Source organism: Macaca mulatta, chromosome 1 (genome assembly GCF_049350105.2).
Source record: "Macaca mulatta isolate MMU2019108-1 chromosome 1, T2T-MMU8v2.0, whole genome shotgun sequence".
Taxonomy (NCBI): Eukaryota; Metazoa; Chordata; class Mammalia; order Primates; family Cercopithecidae; genus Macaca; species Macaca mulatta.
This window is the reverse complement of record NC_133406.1, coordinates 164,181,217-164,194,176: the sequence shown is the minus strand read 5'-3', so window position 1 is coordinate 164,194,176 and position 12,960 is coordinate 164,181,217. Positions and strand designations below refer to the sequence as shown.

The 12,960-nt window shown below is 37.5% G+C and overlaps 1 protein-coding gene and 1 long non-coding RNA gene across 4 annotated transcripts in view; one reads left to right on the top strand and one right to left on the bottom strand.

Annotated features, from left to right (window-relative positions):
• ST6GALNAC3 (ST6 N-acetylgalactosaminide alpha-2,6-sialyltransferase 3) overlaps nt 1-12,960 on the top strand; it is a 555,981-nt gene that overhangs the window by 274,542 nt on the left and 268,479 nt on the right.
• Nucleotides 5,741-12,960, bottom strand: part of LOC144332835 (uncharacterized) — a 28,633-nt gene continuing 21,413 nt past the window's right edge. The window contains exon 2 of the long non-coding RNA XR_013401026.1: nt 5,741-8,694. This is a non-coding gene — a long non-coding RNA (uncharacterized LOC144332835). The remainder of the gene's footprint in view (nt 8,695-12,960) is intronic.

Sequence of the window (12,960 nt, the reverse complement as noted above, 5' to 3'; positions counted from 1 at the left end):
TTTCTGCTTGTTCAGTCTAGATTCACCTTGGCCAGGGGTAGAGTTCCCTCTTATCATTTTTCTAGTGGGATTCTTAAAAGTATCCATGACTGCTGAACACCAGACCTGTCGTCCAGGGGAATAAATTGGCGTGGAGGAGACCACTCTGGAGGACAGTTCATCTTCTAAGTCTCCCTTTGGCATGCACTGCTTTCCAGACCCGTGTGGAAACCAATATCCTTTTCATCCCTTCAGGATTTCTTCTCTTTTCTTTCACTCATTGCTTCTTGCTTTTTCTTATATGTTTCTCTATGTTCTGGGATCTCCAAGAAAAAAACACCCTGAAAGTCTCTTAGTCTGGCTTTTTGAATTTTTGTTTTCCCCCTTGGTAAGGACTGGGGGTGCTATGGCAGGAGGAAAATGACCCAAAAGATTTGGAGGGAAATGCACAGAAAACAACTGGATTAATGTTTCAAGATAGAACCATCCTGCCATATTTTCTTATTTTACTATTCTTTGATTATCAACTTCACACATTATTTATTACTCCTCTCTATAAAAAAAGGAGGATTTAGCTCATGCTTCTTTCTATCTGCTCCTCTCCTTCCCAAAGTTGGATCATTATGTTACTATTTGGTTCTTCTGTTGTTTCTCTTTCTAGGTTTAAATAGCAAACTTAGCTCTCCCTTATTCCATCACCTTGAGGCAGTGTCTCTTGTCTTTCCAGCAAGATGAGGGTATTTGCTCCCCTATGCTTTTCTCCCCTTTTTCATTATCAAGGTTGCTAGTGTTCTGTTCTATAGATGTATTTAAAGTTTGTAAGTTTTAAATAGCTTGATTATAAAAGTTGAAAAATGGTATACAGGATTCATTTTATAATGTTGCTTACAAAAATTTGAAAATTGACTGTGTATTAGAAATTATTCACTCGAATGCATTATTCATGTAGCATTTCTGTTTACGTTTTTTTTTAACATAAAAATTTCAAGAGAAAACCTAGCTCATTTCAAAATCCAAATTTTAAAAATGTTATTTTTATTTCATTTTATTTTGTTTTATTTTATTTTAAAGCAACAGGGTCTCCCTATGTTGCACAGGCTGGACTTGAACTCCTGGGCTTGAGTGATCTTTCCTTCTGAGCCTCCTGAGTAGCTAAGATGACAGGCGCACATCACTGTTCCTGGCACAAAATCCAAATTTTCAAACACGTTTTAAAATAGGTAAACTTTATCATGCTTTTATCTCCCTCACAAGATTTACTAAGCATCAGATTCAAAAAGAAATATTTAAACTTTAATTTTTAAAGGAATAACTACTGACAATAATATTAAGAAAAAGAACATGAAAATGTCTTTTGAATGACACATTTTAAAAGCATTAGTTTGAATCTGATTTCTTCAGTTCAAGTGCAATTAATAGTCTAATAAAAGAATCATCAACAAGATGGGTAAATGTCTGAATCATGTCTTAGATTTTTAAACTAAGACAAGTTGAAAATAAACACATTTTCTGGCTTCAAGATAAGCCTTCTGTTATACCAACTCTGTGACATACATTAAAATTACAATAATGGATTAGAAGTATTATTTTATCTCATCTAAAACACGAAATATTAGTGCTGTAATGCATTTTAGTACTTACACTAATATATGGGCTGACAGTGGTGAAACAAATACTAGGTTACTGAAGCTTTCCTAAGCATTATAATTCTGATATATGATCATATTATTTTCAACACCACATCTCAATTTTCTGACACATTTTTCACTTTTATAATTCTAAGGATTTGCAGCATCACATTCTTCTCTAACTCCTTGCTTATGTGACTAAGAAAAGTGTTAAACTAAGTACAGAAGTTCAGAGTGTAACTTAGTATTAAGAAGTAAGCCAGATTTTGTCCCAGATCTTACATACTAATCAGCTTTCACTGAGAGATTAATTTACTATAATTTCTTTTGAGTGTGCATGTCTACATTCATACAGAGATTGGGCTACAGTTTTCTTTTTTGTGTATTAGCTTTGTCAAGTTTGGCATTAGGCTTATGCTGGTTTTATAAAATGAATAACTTTCTATCTTTTTGTTCAGCTTGGGAACAAATTATGTAGCATAGTCATTATATGTTTTTTGAAGATTTCAAAGAACTTTTTTCAAAGAAATGTATGGGCCTAAATATCATTTTGGAAATATTTCATTGATAACATTTTCAAACATTTTCATAATTATCTATATTGTTTTAAACTCCTTCCCGAGTCAGTTTTGAATACTTGCACATTCCCAGAAAATTCTCTTTTTATCTAAATTTTCAATTTTTATAGTATAAAGACTGTATGGCGATCTGTGATATATTTTAAAACTACTATAACATTTTTTTGTAGCTTCTAATTTGCTTTGTGCTTTCTCCTTTTTGTCTTTGTTAGATTCTCCATCTTTGCCCATTTTGTTCATTTTTCTGACAGTCTAGCTGTTGAATTTATTTTTCCACTTTAGAATTAAAATATTGCCAATTTTATTCTTATAATTGAAATTTTTTCAAAGTTTATAAGGAGTAGGATAATCATATATCCCAGTTGCCTGGCTTCAGAATAGTATACAGAATATACTATTCTGGTATATGCCTTCTATCCCAATGTAATTATTAGTAGTAGTCTCTTTCCTCCCCAAAATATTTCAGTTGGATAATAAATTATGTGGCCACTCTAATGATGAGTGAAACATACATTTTCTTCTCAATACAATAGCAGACTATAATTACAATGCATAATTATAATTACAGATATTGTCTCCTCCCCTGGGATGTGAAAATTCATGTTGAGGAGGTTGGGGTGGGGGAAGGGCCAAAGGCTTTTGATACTATAAAGATTTGTGGCCACCCAAAGGGCCATAGTACCTGTAGATACCCATTTAACTGCAGTATCAAATTTCATGTGGGAGGGGGTGTAAGTAGGATAAAATTATCTCAACCAGGCTCCTTAGAGGGACAATAATGAGAAACAAGGTTGAGAAAAATGTTATATTGCTGTTTGAATACCACCATTGATTAGTTCATTTTATTTTTCTCCTTAATAGTTATTTGATATTTTGTAATTTGTAAGTAAATATAGTTTGTTTAAACAATAAGTTATTGTTTCAATACTGAAATACCCTTGTTGACGTCATCAGTGGTCAACATTGTCAACACAATTGTTGTATGTTTTTGGCTGACTCTGCTTTTCAATACCATCTGTCCAACTTGACTACTTCCTCCTTTCTTTATTGAGAATATTATTGGGCTCATGGGATTAAATGAAATAAGACATTGAGGCATTCAGAACTGTGCCTGTCCCTCCTGCTTTCCCTCTGTCTCACTGGTTATTTTCGAACTTGTTGGTTTGCTTTTTTTTTTTTTTTTCCTCCAGCTGATCTCTAATTGCTGGAGTGCTAAAGAGCTTGAGCCCTTTTTCTTCTCTATCTGCATTTTATTCCTGAGTGACCTAATCCAATTCTATTGTTTTAACTCCTTCCGCATAACTTTATACCTCCAGCCCTGACTCGTACCATGAGTTTCTGACTTGTATATTCCATTGCCTGCTTGATATTTCCATGTGGATGTATAATAGTTATCAGAATTAGGTATGAGCTCAAAATGGAATGTTTTCTTCACACCTGTTCTACATTCCTTCTCATTCCAGTAAATGGTACTGCCATTCACTCAATTTCTTAAGTCAGAAACCTAAGATGCATTCTAGACATTTTGCTATCTGCCTTCTTCCACATTCCATCTGCCATCATGCCAGCTGGTTATATCACCAAACCTATCCACTTCTCTTGATTTTCCTTGTTACTCTACTCCAAGACACCATCTTCTCTCACCTACATTCTCCACTGGTCTCCTGCTTCCACTCTCATCTCCCAGTCCTCACCCTCATCATCCGTTCTCCAAAGAGATCTCTTAAAAATACAAGTAGAATTGCTCTACTCCCCTTCTTAAATTCTCTATTGGCCTTTCATCACTGAACTTAGAATAAACACTGAACTCTTTATTGTGGCCAATAAAGAACGGTGCTCCCATCTCCCCTTCAGCCACTCTGGCCTTCTATTCCCTTAACGTGCCTAACCAGTTTCTGTGATGGGCTTGCTTGCTGTTTTCTCTACCTGGATGTTCTTCAGGCCCACGTGTTCCTGTGGCTGGACATTCTTGTCTGAGCAGTCTCAGCTCAGTTGTTACCCCCTCAGAGAGGCTTCCAACCTGGTACCATAACTAATGTCAGCTCCTTTCTACCAATGACTATTGAGTTGCCCTGTCCAGCTTTTTTTTTTTTAATCATTTTTTGTTTGTTTTGAACTGGAGTGTTTATTGCAGAAATTTGGCCTAGGTTCCAACCGAGTGACTCCAGTTGAGGTTAGACTGGGGCCCCTTGCCCAGGGCTGGGCACAGGAAACAGTGAAGGCATCTGGGCCTCAGAGCTGTGAGATGGGACTGGGGACCAGACTGCAGGTGAGGCCTGTATAGTCAGGCTCATGCAAGGCCTTCACCACACCATCCTCTTTCACCAGGAAGAAGCTCTCAAGCTCTCATCCCCAAAGAGTGGCAACAGCGAATCATCTAGTAACAAATCAGTCTCCTTCCCAGAGGTCCCAGGGCTACCACCCATGAGCCGGTCTTGGCCTTCTGCAGTGTGGCCTATCCCCACTCACCAGTCACAAAGACACAAAGACAGTGGAACTTAGACATGGATCTGGCCCCCCTTGACATTCAGAACCCCAGCCTACTCCCCAAACCCAAGCAGATGGGTTTTTGACATTTGGGGTGAAAGCCCCAGGGATTCTGAGCAGCACACCCTTCTTTCCCTGGCATAGTTCTGTCAGGTCCACCTTGTACCCAGGCTCCCTTTCAAACACCACTAATGCCAGGATAGCAACTCCCACCATGACAGGCGCCATGGCTGCAAAGGTACTGCTGAAATCATGGGTCCCCAAGCATCCACTTTCCTTTTCTTTCTAGTAGTCACGCTGCTTCTGCTGCTGCTGCTGCCATTGCTCCTGCTGCTATGATTCTATCGTAGCAATCTCAGTGAGGACCAACCCAGTTCAATGTTTCAGGGCGCACAGTTGTGCCAGCTCCAGGCTGGGCCCTGTGGCTGTGACAGTCCTGTGTCTTTGGTTAGGCACCACCTATCCTATTCAGCCTTCTTAGGGTTATCTCAGTTTTTGGTATAGCTCCTTCTTTTCTGTTGTCCTCTCAGCGCTATCATGTCAGTTCCGTGAAAATTGGGACCTGTTTCTTCATTCACAATGCACGTGTTCTCAGTACCTAGAACAGCTCCTGTCCACAGTAGGTATTTGTGTGTATATTTTATGTAATAGATTTTTGGCTTAATTCTCATGGAGTCAAATGATGAATGTGAAATTCTTAATTTCTGAAGGTTTGCTGTATTTAGAGGTTTTTGTTGACTGATGGGTTGGTTGGTTGGCTTTAAAGTGAAGTAATCCATCAGGTTTTATGTATGTGAAATTTTATGGAATTCGGTGAAGTGTGTGCCTGTGTAGATGAGTATATAGGAGAGAAGTTTTTATTTCTTTTAAGATGATTAGTTATGCTTTGCCAGTATTTCCCCAGAACTTCTAAGAATGTTGGTTTTGGTGGTGGGGGGGATGTATTCAGTATTGACGATTCCACGTTTATCTACATTAAACTGTCAGGTTGGTTATTTAACCATTCCGAGGCTTTTCTTTTCTGTTGTGGCCACTTAAAACAAAGCAAAGCAAAATGAAACTAAACTGTCTTGGTAGGCTTTTATTGAAATAAGAGGGGAAAATGTAAGGAGTAAAAATTGCTAAATTATTTGAAATAATTTTTGGATGCAGAGGTTGACTTTATTGACTGAAACAGAATTTAAGAAGTATCTGTGCATTTAATTGACTCTACTTAGCATCTTATCTGTCTTAAGAATTGCCTATCCTTTGATTGTTTCCAGAACAATCATGTAGGTTCCTTTTTGCTTAGACTGAAAATGATTTGGGATGAAGTAAAAAATTCACTCCCCCATGATGGATTAATTTTTTGTCTCAGTGGAGATGCCATGTTGTCAGAATTTCTTGAAAATGACCTGCAAGCTTATTACTAAGCAGCTTTGGGCCAATGAGCACTCTTTTAAAGAAAACATTTTATTCTTTTTCTAATTGGAGAATAATATATGTTCATTGTAAAGAAATAAAATAGAAATTATGTATATTCGTACCAAAGACAATTTCCATTTTGGTGTATTTCCTTTCAGTTCTTTTTCTGATATACTATCTTTTCCCTTCTGCTTTGAGATATGCATTGTGACTTCCCTTTGTGATAAAGAGGATAAATCTGCTGGCTCATTTCCTTTTATAGACTGCCACCTTCTCTACCAACCAAGAAAATGTGCATTTTGGATTTTGCTTGAGTTGAAACAATTTATGCTGGAACAATTATAAAAAGCAGCATCTGTAATGTGAATTTGGCCCGCTCTGTATCAGAAAAAAATAACTTCCACCATAGCCCGAGAGGAAACTTTAGGTATCTGTCTCCGATAGAGCCAAAGATTTTAATACATATTTCATGATCACAGCTGAGGTTTTTCCAAACTCAGAGTGCTGTATCATTCATTCACTCCTTTAAACTACAAGATTATTTTTGGCTCTTTGTGTTGGCACATAGGCCTTTCCATTGCTGATCTGCATGAACCATTTATCAAGTCAAGGGTTTAATCTATCAAAGTCAGAGTTTCTTTGTTCTGCCTGTCTCTGTTTCACCTTCCCAGATGGTATTGTCTCATATGTATACACTGTTGGCTTAAAAAGGCTATTTGGAATGCAAAGTTTATCAAGTTTCTCCATTTTTTAAAAATAATATATTATGGGGCAAAGTGATATTTTATAGGCAATAACAATTATAGTGTTGATCAGGTTCTAAAACATTGCATTAACTATAATGTCCCAAACCTCCTTCTTGGCTAGTATTCTGGTTCCGTTCTTGCCAGTAGCTCCTGCTTTCTCTAGTCACTCATTCTGAAAACTTGAATCATCTTTGATTTTCTTCTCTCCCCTTTCCAAACACTTATTGAATTGTCAAATTCTTTGGATTGTATCTCCTGGACATTTCTTGAATCCATCCTCCATTGCCTTTGTTTACTGGACTCATGATGCTGCCTGTTATCTTCAAAGAAGCAGGCAATTCATTTTGAATGCTTTTGATGGGATCCAAATATAAAGGCCAAAGCAAATTAACTAATTTATTTAAAACACTGACTTCTTGCCACATGCTAACCGCTGATCTAGGGTCTGGTGATACAGCAGTGAACAGAAGGGGGAAAAAAAAGCCTAATAGAATTTACATGTCAGTGCAGGAACAGGGGAGAAAGACAAAAATAACACAGGTAAGAAAATTATAGTATGTTGGATTTTTTTAATGTTGTTATGAGGAAAAGTAAAGGGATGAAAGGCTGCAAGTGAGAGCTGGGGTGGACAGGGAAAGGTTAGATCTAAAACAGGTGGTAGGGACGATAATGAAAGTTAACTAAAACATAAAGAGGCATCATAAACAAAGAGAATACATAAAAAAGCATTTTAATTCTGTCAGCTAGTGTCCTGTATCCTCTAGTCCTGATATCTAGGATGCACAGATGATGCACAGGGATCTTCTATGCCTTAGCATAACACAATATAGCCACCAAGCTGTTCTCCCTCTCTTTGAGCCATTCCCTTCCCAGGTCAGCACTTTCAGCAAAACTGTACTGTGATCTAAACATAGGAATTGTGCTTAAGAGAAAGTGCTAAAGTTGATTCAAAGAGGCATGTCCACAATAGGTAAGCCAAGGTCCGCAAGACGAGACTTCCAGGGGCCAGAGTAAGACTCAAATCAAAATCATGAATAATATTTAGTGAATCCTTACTGTCAAAGGAAAAAAGTCTAAAGTCTTTAGCCTAATATTCATGGCTCTCCAGCAAGTAGCTTAATGCTACTTTTCTTTTTTCCTTTTTTTTCATTTTTGAGACTGAGTCTTATTCTGTTACCCAGAGTCGAGTGCAGTGGTGCAATCTCAACTCACTGCAACCTCCATCTCCTGAGTTCAAGTGATTTTCACAATTCAGCCTCCCAAGTATCTGGGATTACAGGCATACATCACCATGCCCAGCTACTTTTTTGTATTTTTAGTAGAGACAGGGTTTTACCATGTTGGCCAGGCTGATCTCAAACTCCTGACCCCAGGTGATCCACACGCCTTGGCCTCCAAAAGACCATGCTAGTTTTTCAGCCTTATTTCCTAGCACTCATCTTCACATCCTTCCACACATCTTCCAATTTCCATCCTTGTTGTCTTTCTTTGGATGGAAGATCATCTTCTACCACAGTTTTAGAGTCCGAATTCTATCCATCCAGTGGGACTCAGATGAGATGTTTCCTCTTCTATGAAAGCTTGACAGAAATCATCACCTCCTCTTTAGAATGTTAATATCAAACTCTTTTCTGGCACTTGGTATTATATTTACCATATATGTGTGTGTGCCTCAACATTTCTGTTAGACTAAAGCTCTTTGAGGGTAGCCATCTGGTCCGGCTGTTCTTTGATCCTTTCCCCATGGCCCACACAGTGTTCAGCATAGATTAGGGAATGATTAATAAAGTGCTCTGTGGCATTTCCAATGGCCTGTTTTTTCGGTGGCAATTCAAAAATATTGTTGCACTGGAGTGCCTCCAGATGAAGGTCCTAGAAATGGTAAAATGTCATGAAATACCTAATTAGTCAAAGACATGGAATGTTTAGCTTGGAGAGGAGAAAAGTAATAACAGGCAAATTTTTTTCAGTATTCAGCCCCCTACCCACCTCCCCGCCAACATACTATGCCTTTTTCAGTATTTTTATTAACCGACCTTCTGCCTATATTCATCAGTGTTCGCCACTTCTTTTTTTAAAAAACATTTTCTCCCCTCAGTGCACATGGTATGTCTCGAATCTCTCCATCTCTTTTGCTGGCTTTTTTGCCCCTAACGAATCTTTAAATGTTAGAATCTAAGCTCAGTCTTGGATGCCCTATTCTTCTCAGTTCTGATTTATTGATGCTTGTGGCTTCAATTTTAACCTGCACGGTGGAGATTCACAAAAGCATACATTCAACCCAGGCAAGACCTCAGAACTTCCAACTGCCCACTCAACATCTCTCTGAAAATGCTTCAGAGGACCCAACATGTACATAGGAACTTACAAAAATTTTCCACATTTTCTAATTTTAATGAATGACTTTGCAAGCCTTCCGCGTACTAAGTCAAAATTCTAGAAGTCACCCTTGACAGCTTCTTCTCCCTTACTCCTTCTAAACAATCCATTTCCAAGCCTCTTGTTTTTACTTCCTAATGTATCTAAAATCTACTTAGAGATAGATCATTTCCTCATACAGGGCACCATTGTCCCTTGCTTACGTAGACTTCTCCAGTAACAGGGCTTCCCCCATCCACATTTGCCTCTTCAACTCTGTTCTTCACTCCTCTACAGTTACCACAGTGATTTTTTGAAATGTGGATTTTATTGCCTTATTTCCCTGGGTAAGAGTCTCAGAGATTCTTCTGTGCCATCCCTAAACTCCGTCTGTGCTTCATCTGGACCTCCCTGCCACTCCAACTTCATCTCATACCACTTTACTCTTATCTTCCTTTGGTTCATCCTTCAAACATAGAGGACAAACTGCGTCTTCTGTCTGGGATGTTCTTCTCTTCTGTTTCCACCTATTTAGATATTTTACCTCTCAGATCAATCATCATTCCCTTGAAGAAGCACCTTCTGATCTTCCTGAATAGATCAAATCCACTATTAGAGTCTGTGCTGGCATCAGGTTATTAAAATACATATTGTAATTGTAATTTTACATTTATTGCTGAGTATTTCTAGGAGTGGGGTGGGAGAAGGAGAGCTACAAGACATGAAACAAGAGAGGACCTAAGGACCAGCATATGAAGCACTCAGTAAACCATGTTAAGACGTTTTGGACATTATCCTGAAGACAGTGGGGAACCATTTTAAGAGGAAATGACAGAATCATATTAACATTTAAAAAATACAGTAGTTAAATTATGTCCCTCTATAATTTTTATGTTGAAGTATCAACCCCATTACCTGAGGATGTGAACCTATTTGGAAATTAGGTTATTGCAGATGTAAGATGTACTAAGATGAGTAAGATTAGTAAGATGAGGTCATACTGTAGCAGAGTGAGCCCCTAAACCAATAAGACTTGTGTCCTTATTTTTAAAAATATCATGTGGAAAGATAGAAATTCACACAGGAAGAATGCTATGTGAAGATTGGGGTTATGTTTCTGCAGATCACGGAACTACCAGAAGTTAGCAGAGAGGCCTGGAATAGATTCTTCCCTGGTACCTTCAGAGGTAGCACGGTTCTGCCAACACATTGATCTCAAACTGTATACTCCAGAACTGGGAGACAATAGAATGCAGTTATTTAAGCCACTCAGTTTCTACTACTTTGTTACAGCAGCCCTAGAAAACTGACATAGTAATGATAATTCTGGCTGCAATATAGAGAATGTTTTGGAAGTAGGTAAAACTGAATACGGTGAGACAATTTGAAGCTACTAATATAAGAGATGAGAGTGACTGTGGGCAAGATTAGAGAACTAATTTGCAAGTAGAATCAATGAAAATAGGTGAATGATTAAACTTGCAGAGTGGAGAGAAGAATGGCTTGAGAAATGACGGAGAATTTTAAATCCGATTTATTGATTTGATGACTCCCAAACATACATCTTTAGCTAAGACTTCTCTTCAGTCTTCCAGATTCTCATATCCAAATGCCAGTTAAGCTACAGTTGGTTTTTCCACAGTCACTTTGATGAATGATTAAAGAAAGAAATTAATAACTAATAGTTAATAAGAACTACCTTCTACATTAGAAAGGAGAATTAATGTATTATTTATCCGAATAAGTGTATGTTAAAGAAAGATAAACTTTCATTCTACATGGGAAAGGGTTTTTAATCCACCATAGCTCCCCAAAATAGAACAGAAAACCTAACCTTGCGAGGTAGATTTCTATCTCTGATTACTTCATGCCAGGTCTAAATGTCCATAAGTCTACAACTTCAGCCTGTTTAACTTTCTTTTTTTCATTCATATGGTTCTTTGTTTATAGCTCTCATATTGTTCTCTTTACATTCAAGTTATATAGAGGCCTGGTGATAGTCCTCATATTATGGTAAGGTTTCTCACAGCAAAAACCAAGCTTTGTTAATTTTGTCAGCATATGGAGCCTAACACTAAGCTGTATTCCTAACCAGTTAATAACTGCTGCTCTTTTGAGAATGAAAAAGTTTAGGCCCCAATTTCAAATGTTTTCTACCATAACTATGTTATGCAACGTATTAATACTAAATATGCAAGTCTATTTTCTTGCTTAATAATAAAAATACAATGTGTTGAGAGAAAATAGTTCTGGTAGCTAATCAATATTCCAGTTCTCAATTATCCATGCTAGATTATATTATGCATTAATTTGATTGCATGCTCTGCAGTATATTGTGTATGTGTTGTGCAAAGGCATAATTGCTCATGTTCATACATAATAAGTAGGCTTGGGAATTTGTCTGGAGGTATATCTTAGTTATTAATAGTGATTGTCAAGTGCACATTTCAAGTTTAGAACCTCATTGGCCTTCTGGGAGTCAGAGTCTCAATTTCAAGGAAAATTTAAACCTTTCCTTTCATGTATTCCTGTTCATTTAATCCTGTCGAAATAGAAGATTTTGTGTTTAAGAAGAAAGAGCTAGAGGCTAATTAAAGGAGTGAAGGCCAGGGTTTCATGGACCTCTGATTTCTCTCCAAATGAGTGATGAATTAAATTTAAATGAGTCAGAAACATACCTTAGGTTTTGCTTTTTTCTTAATTGTTATAAAAAATTAACATAAATTTATCATCTTAACCATTCTTAAGTGTATAGTTCAGTAGTATTAAGTATATTTGCATTGTTATAAAACAGATCTTCAGAAGTTTTTTCATCTTGCAGAACTAAAACTCTATACACATTAAACAACTCCCCACTCCCCTGTCCCCTCATTTCTCTCTTGGTAACTACCATTCTCCTTTCTATTTCCATGAAATTGACTACTTTAGATGCTTCATGTAAGTGGAACCATGCAGTACTTGTTTTTTTGGTGACTGGCTTATTTCATTTTATATAATGTTCTTAAGGATCATTCATGTTGTAGCATGTGACTTGATTTCCTTCCTGTTTCCTGTTTAATATTCCATTGTATGCATACACCACATTTTGTTTAACCATTCATCTGCCTATAAACATGTGGGTTGCTTCCACCTCTTGACTATTGTGAATTTCTTTTTTAACTAAGTGTATTTGAAAATATAAAGTTTCTATATCAGTTCCATTTTATATTCTCTCTGTATTAAAATGAAGGAAGAATATTTTTATACATTTGAAAACTTAAAACTCTTTGTCACTTAAGGCTTCTGTATGAGTACATTCTCACACTGCTATAAAGAAATACCTGAGGGCCGGGCATGGTGGCTTATGCCTGTAATCCAGGCACTTTGGGAGGCTGAGGCAGGTGGATCACCTGAGGTCAGGGGTTTGAGACCAGCCTGGCCAACTTGGTGAAACCCCATCTCTACTAAAAATACAAAAATTAGCCTGGCATGGTGGCACATGACTGTAATATCCCAGCTACTTGGGAGGCTGAAGCAGGAGAATAACGTGAACCCAGGAGGTGGAGGTTGCAGTGTGCTGAGATCCTGCCATTGCACTGTAGCCTGGGCAACAGAGTGAGACTCTGTATTTAAAAAAAAAAAAAAAAAAAAAAAAAGAAAGATACCTGAGACTGGGTAATTTATAAAGAAAAGAGGTTTAATTGGCTCTGGGTTCCACAGGCTGTACAGGAAGCATGACACTGGCATCTACTCTGCTTCTGAGAAGGCCTTAGGAACTTTACAATAATGATGGAAGGCAAA